The following is a 7165-nucleotide window of genomic DNA, read 5'->3' on the forward strand; positions in this document are numbered from 1 at the left end:
GCATCGGCCACGTTCGGATGGTGCTTTTTATGTGGGGGGGGGGTGCAGAAATATAGGGGAGCACCAGTGGGGAGGGGTGGTTCAGAGAAATGATGACAGGTTCTAGGCAAGTAGAACGTAGGATATCGAGAGAGGGGTAATGCATGGTGAAATAGCGTATTGAAGAGGGGGGGGTTCGAAGAGTAGACACCTATAATGGTGGTGGGAGAAGCGACATCCGGTATAGATGGAGCAAAAATATAGATATCCGGTATTGGTGGTGGGGGTGGGTAGGGCGGGTGCTATATATATTACTCTTTTACTCTTTTACTTGTTTCAGTCATTTGACTGTGGCCATGCTGGAGCACCGCCTTTAATGGAGCAAATCGACCCCAGGACTTATTCTTTTTGCAAGCCCAGTACTTATTCTATCGGTCTCTTTTGCCAAACCACTAAGTTACGGGGACATAAACACACCAGCATCGGTTGTTAAGCAATGCTAGGGGGACAAACACAGACACACAAACACATACACGCATATATATATACGATGGGCTTCTTTCAGTTTCCGTCTACCAAATCCACTCACAAGGCTTTGGTCAGCCTGAGGCTATAGTAGAAGACACTTGCCCAAGGTGCCACGCAGTGGGATTGAACCCGGAACCATGTGGTTGGTAAGCAAGCTACTTACCACACAGCCACTCCTGTGCCTATATATATGTGTGTATAACGCGGAGTGGTTGGCGTTAGGAAGGGCATCCAGCTGTAGAAACACTGCCAGATCAGACTGGAGCCTGGAGCAGCCCCTGGCTCCCCAGACCCCGGTCGAACCGTCCAATCCGTGCTAGCGTGGAAAACGGACGTTAAACGATGATGATGATGATGATGATGATATATATATATATATATTGGCAAAAATGGTAAGATAACAAAAGAAAGAAAGAGACCTCAATATTATGTAAATAGAGGAAATTTATCTATAAAATAATATGTTACATTTACTCAATGTTGAGTAAATGTAACATATTATTTTATATATATATATATATATATATATATATATGTTTGTATATATATATATATATATATATATATATGATATGAGGGAGTTAGTTCACTTGAGATCTAAAGGAATAGGTATGTTGAGTAAGTGCTATAGTTGGTCATCCGTTAGGTTCCAAGTTCACAGCTGAGGCTGGATTTAGGGGATCCATATTAGGGTTCTGTTATAGAAGGTATATATTACATTAGAGGAAAAAGCAAAACCAAGGCAGAACAAGTATCTCAAGTCATTTAGAATAATTTAATTAGGGTAAGATGAATTTGAAGTCTTACAGCCATTTCTGGGATAATCCAAGAGGTAGGTTAACATGTCCATATACTGGGTATTCTGTCATCAGGGACAAGGTATGAATATTTTAGACAGAAAATTTACAGTTTACAAGGAATAAAATATATTCACAAGTTATAAGGAATGAAATAGAAGAATAATGAAGTAACTGGAAAAATAAAGAGTACAGTAAAATACAAGTTGGAGAGGATTCGGATGTTGGTTGGTACTTCCATGAAGGTATAGGTCCTTAGTTAAAATCCCAGGTAAATCCAGGCGGTATTTTGGCAGGATTAAAAGGAATCAAAAGAAAGACGAAATAATGAGAAAATGAAAAAATAAATAGTGAGGTTTATTGTAATATTGTTAAAAACTAACAAGAGTAAATATATAGTTTTAAACTATGTTATCTTATGTGTACTTCTACCTGTGTGATATCCTATTGAAAATCCTTACTTGGGGAGTACTTCAATACTTCCCTAAAAAAATGCATGTATCACAGAGCTAATTCGTTTTTATGATTTAATAGCCTCTAATTAGAGGTAAAGATATAGTATATTTCTTCCAAGCATAAAATTATACTTTGATTTTCCAATAGTATATAGTTAAGCTCTACTAATTATTGCCCTTTTAATATCATATTTCACGCTCAGAGTTGCTGAAGCATGGAACAAACTGCCTGCGTCAGTTGTTCACTGCCATGACACTGCATCCTTTAAGGCCCTCATCCTTTCCGAAATCCGCTGAAACTACACCTGATTGTTCCCCTTCCATACTCATACACATATGTGTATGTCATGACTCACGCACTGTTCTTTTCCTGACGCTTGTACATTACCCTACGTACTATACATACACTTTAGATGAGTTGTAGTGCACCTGAGCACTGTACACAATGTTTTATTATTATTATTTATTATTTTAAAGACCAGGTGAACCCACTCAAACTTGCACAATTCATTTTATCCCTATCTTTGAATGAAGAAAGGTGGTTTTGCAATCTTTGCTTAAGGTCTGTTGAACATGATCCTATGTAATAATTGGAAATACTATCAGCTGTTACTGTACATCCATAAACTATGTTTTTTCTGTGGCATTGTTCTTCAAGCAGAGATAATTTGTTTTCACAGTTTCAATGATACTTATTTATATTAACCTTTGCTACAGGCAGAAATATTAGGTACTTCATCTATATTATTACTTAATACCCTATGAGTAGTATTAGTTTTGCTCTATGTTAAATTGGGTGTGTTATATTATCCACTTAGTTCAATTAACTCAAATATGTAGTTTGGGCCCAGTTATCTCCCTTACACTCCTATTGTTAACCAGACATTATCTCCCGAGAGTCTTTCAAATTACGTTCCACTATATCGGTATAGTTATTATTTCTATTTATATTAGTTTTATTACCTGTGTTTACTAATTTCCTATTAGCAAATTCTCTAATCCTCCTTATCTTGTGTGCTGCAATAATTCGTGTTAAGTCTCTACTTGTCGAAAAGGCAAAGCTAATCCTGTGCTGATAAAAATTCTAGCTAAACTTGCTAAATGGTAGAAATGTTCTTATCTAATGCAGCGGAAAATTTTTGCAGGTATGTTTGTAATTATCTGCGTTGTGCCATTATATATGTATCTAGATTTAGCTTTTCTTTTAGGGAAGTGGTTACTCTTTTTGTCAATAGTTCTATTTTTATGTCTATTATATGTTTTCCTCAAAAATATATTACTGTTTATTATGGGGTTTACTTAAAATTATATCATTATCCTCTATGCAACTATTCTTATTAACGTGATCGTTGGCATGGTGAGTGGAAATCACATTATTTTTCTCAAGGTTTTTTGTTTTACATTCGCTTTTTTTATTACCTATTTGATTCAAAGCATAAACCTTATTCATATATTCTTTGATTTCATTTTTAGGGATACAGAATATTTTATCTTTGTATCCTGCTTCAGCTAGGATATTCTTATGATACCATTCATTATTCCTGAAAATCCCTTCATTAGTGGATAATCTATATATACAAAGAAAAATATTTAGTTGGCGTTAGGAAGGGCATCCAGCCGTAGAAACATTGCCAGATCAGACTGGGCCTGGTGCAGCCTTCTTATAATACCATTCATTATTCCTGAAAATCCCTTCATTAGTGGATAATCTATATATACAAAGAAAAATATTTAGTTGGCGTTAGGAAGGGTATCCAGCCATAGAAACATTGCCAGATCAGACTGGGCCTGGTGCAGCCTTCTGGCTTCCCAGACCCCAGTTGAACCGTCCAACCCATGCTAGCATGGAAAGCGGGCGCTAAATGATGATAGAATCAGTAATATTTTTAGAATGATTCGAGCTTTTACGTATATGTTTAAGGTTATCATTGGGTTTGTGGTACAGTTGGCATTCTCCTGTACCCAAATCCAGATTGGATGACCTCAGGACTCTGAACCTTTCAGACAAGATGGCAAAGGAGTGAGATACCAGGCACCTTGCTGTACTCAAGCAGACCTATCCTCCACAACAAGAGTGTTAAGGTCACTTCCCTTGGTGAGGAGGATTGCAAGAGTCCTATGCTGGTGTCATGAAAGCACTTGTGTCAGTACCACATAATAGTGCTCATGATGGTGTGACATTAAAGATACCCAACACACACTGTAAAGTGGTTGGTGTTAGGAAAGTCATCCTGCTGTAGAAACCAAACCAAATCAGACTGGAACCTGGTGCAGCTCTCCAGCTTGCCAGCTCTGGTCAAACCATCCAACCCATGCTAGCATGGAAAATGGACATTGAAGGATTATTATGATGATGATGGTGGAAGTTTACATTACTATGTTTATTTTCAATGAAAATAGACTGACCTAGATCTTTAAATAATTTAAAGAGTTTTTCTGGGATTTTTCTATATTCACATTACTAGATTTATTTACAGTGTTGTCCCTATATAATCCCTTCCACCATTTGTAGAAATTCACTATTAATACATTTTAAAATATAAATTCCTACTAAATCTTTTACCTGAGCAGTATTGCAGGGGCCCCTGGTAATATCAAACTGATCAGGTTTATCTTTCCTTTCCTGGCATTTTCCTTCAAACTTAATTATGGATATTCTAGCAGCTGGTATAATATATATGCCTTCTTTAAGGTGGCGAGCTGGCAGAAACGTTAGCATGCCGGGCGAAATGTGTAGCCGTATTTCGTCTGCCATTACATTCTAGGTTCAAATTCCGCTGAGGTCGACTTTGCCTTTCATCCTTTCGGGGTCGATAAATTAAGTACCAGTTACGCACTGGGGTCGATGTAATCCACTTAATCCGTTTGTCTGTCCTTGTTTGTCCTCTCTGTGTTTAGCCCCTTGTGGGTAGTAAAGACATATATATGCCTTCTTTAGACAAGCTTGAGTTTTCATTGCAAATATTAATGCTCTATTAAATAAAACTGGATCAAGTGATGCATAATAATTAGCTATGTCTAATTGTATGAATTTAGTGTGCTTTTCATCAGTAAACCAATCTATAACTTCATACGGACTTGTAGCAGACTCTCAGAGCTTAAGATGGTAGATGAGAGTAGCACACTTCACCTTTCCTGTAAATAAACCAGTTGTAAATAGCATTTATACTTGAAGTCTTTTCTCTTCGCCTGCTGGAAGCCTGAACTACATAAAGAACAAAAAAGAATGTGGAAGAAGACGGTATTCCTCTGATATCGTAAACCTTGCCTTCCATTATTAAAGACTCAACCATAAGTTAAGTTTGATTAAATTTCTAAGTTTAAGTACGTGTTTATTTTTTCTCTTATTTGTTTCAATCATTAGACTGTGGTGATGTTGGGGTACCACCTTGAAGAATTTTTAGTTTGATTGAATCTACCCTAGTACTTTATTTGGTTAAGCCTGGTACTTATTCTCTTGGTCACTTTTGCTGAACCCATCAGTTATGGGGGACATAAACACACCAACGCTGGTTGTCAAGCTGTGGTGGGAGGACAGACACAGACACACACAGAAACATACATACATACATGCATACATACATACATACATACATACATACGTACCTACATACATACACACATACATACATACATACTTACGTACATACATACATACATACATACATACATACATACATACATACATACATACATACATATAATGGGTTTTTTCACCTTCCATCAAGCAAATCCACTCACAAAGCTTTGGTCTGCACAAGACCATAGTAGAAGATACTTGCCTAAGGTGCCACACAGTGGGACTGAACCCAGAATCATGTGGTTGGAAAGCAAGTTTCTTACCAGACAGCCATGCTTGCACCTATAAAAAAAAAGGTGGCTAACAAGCTGCTACAGAGAATTGAATCTTGTACCTCTTAAATTGGCTAAGAGCTCTGTACCATGAAGCTAAGCAACCAAGATAATAATAAACTTACTAATTCTGCCAATATCTGACTTTGAAGGGTATAAATGTTTGTAGCAAACAGCTACAGTACAGCTAAGTTAGGATTTGAAACTGAATCCACATTTCTCAACATTGTCAAACAAATGTTCAACCTATTGTTTTTGCCTTTATGCATTCAGAAATGAATGAGAAAAAGTTGACCTCTCTGACCTTTCATGGCATGCATTGGTCAAATCAGATATGGAAGTAGAATTTCTATTGTTCTCAGCTGATCTAATTAAATTGGCAAAATTATAAATACATAAGCAAATATCAGTCGACCTCTTTCAGCTGTCTGGATGCTATCTGATCAAGAAGCAAGCTTTTTCAGTTTGTTTATCAGTGTGCAAATGTAGACTTCTTACCATTTCCGTCTGCATACTTTAGTATTATTCTGTCTTTCTCCCAAGCAGCCACAGGGATAAAACTGTCCAACTATCATTCAGAATTCAGCATGGAGATATACAAACTGTACACACAAACAAACAACTTGCTGGAGTTGTATATTTCTGATATATTGTAACGTGTGTGCATGTGTATACATACATACACAACTTGTACTTCTAGCAATGTAGGTGCTTCTTAACACCTACAATTATAATTCTCAGTTTTGGTAAATCATTGCAACCTGCTGCTTATATTAATTTTATGTATACACATTAGCAAATTGTTAATAAAAAAATAAATATATTTTTAACATAACGTGACAGTCTCGTAAGGGAATTACACCACTGCTGTTTAACCCTAGGAAGCATCGACGCTTCCTGTCGGCTTTGACTTGTGGTGTAATTCCCTTACGGGACTGTCACGTTATGTTGACAGTATACAACCACTCTATCGCTCTACCACCGCTCATGTCTTTTTGAGACATTTAGAAGTTTAATATTTCTAACCCATCTTTTATTCAAATATTTCATATTATACATGTTTAGGTAGAAGTTTTGCTCTCCACCTCATTATTACTGTTTTTAACAGTAATAATGCTTCATTTACTTTTTTATTTTTACAATAGTCTTCTCTTTAAATGGAGTGGGACGTTTAAAGTTAGAAACGCACATGAGTTGATGTATGAATATTTTAGAAATAGATGTTAAATACTGTCTCCAACTGATGATTTCAAAGCATGTTTTCTCATGCACAGCAGAAATCAATTGATATTGGGGTATGTAAACTACCTTTAAATTCCATCCTGAAGGTAGGCCTATTTTTTTAAATATTCATTGGATTGCTCATGTGTGTATTGGTGGTTTTTTGAAGCTTTCACTTTCATTTTTAGCAAGTGGTATTTTTACCCTTCTTTCTTTCATATATATGAACATGTGAGTATATTTGTATGTACCCTTGTCTTTACACCATGTGATAGTTGTAAATAAGCAACACCATCATACAAGCAACATTGTTTAAAGCCAATCTTCCGTGAT

This window comes from Octopus sinensis, linkage group LG19, assembly GCF_006345805.1.
Source record: "Octopus sinensis linkage group LG19, ASM634580v1, whole genome shotgun sequence".
In the NCBI taxonomy this organism is placed as follows: Eukaryota; Metazoa; Mollusca; class Cephalopoda; order Octopoda; family Octopodidae; genus Octopus; species Octopus sinensis.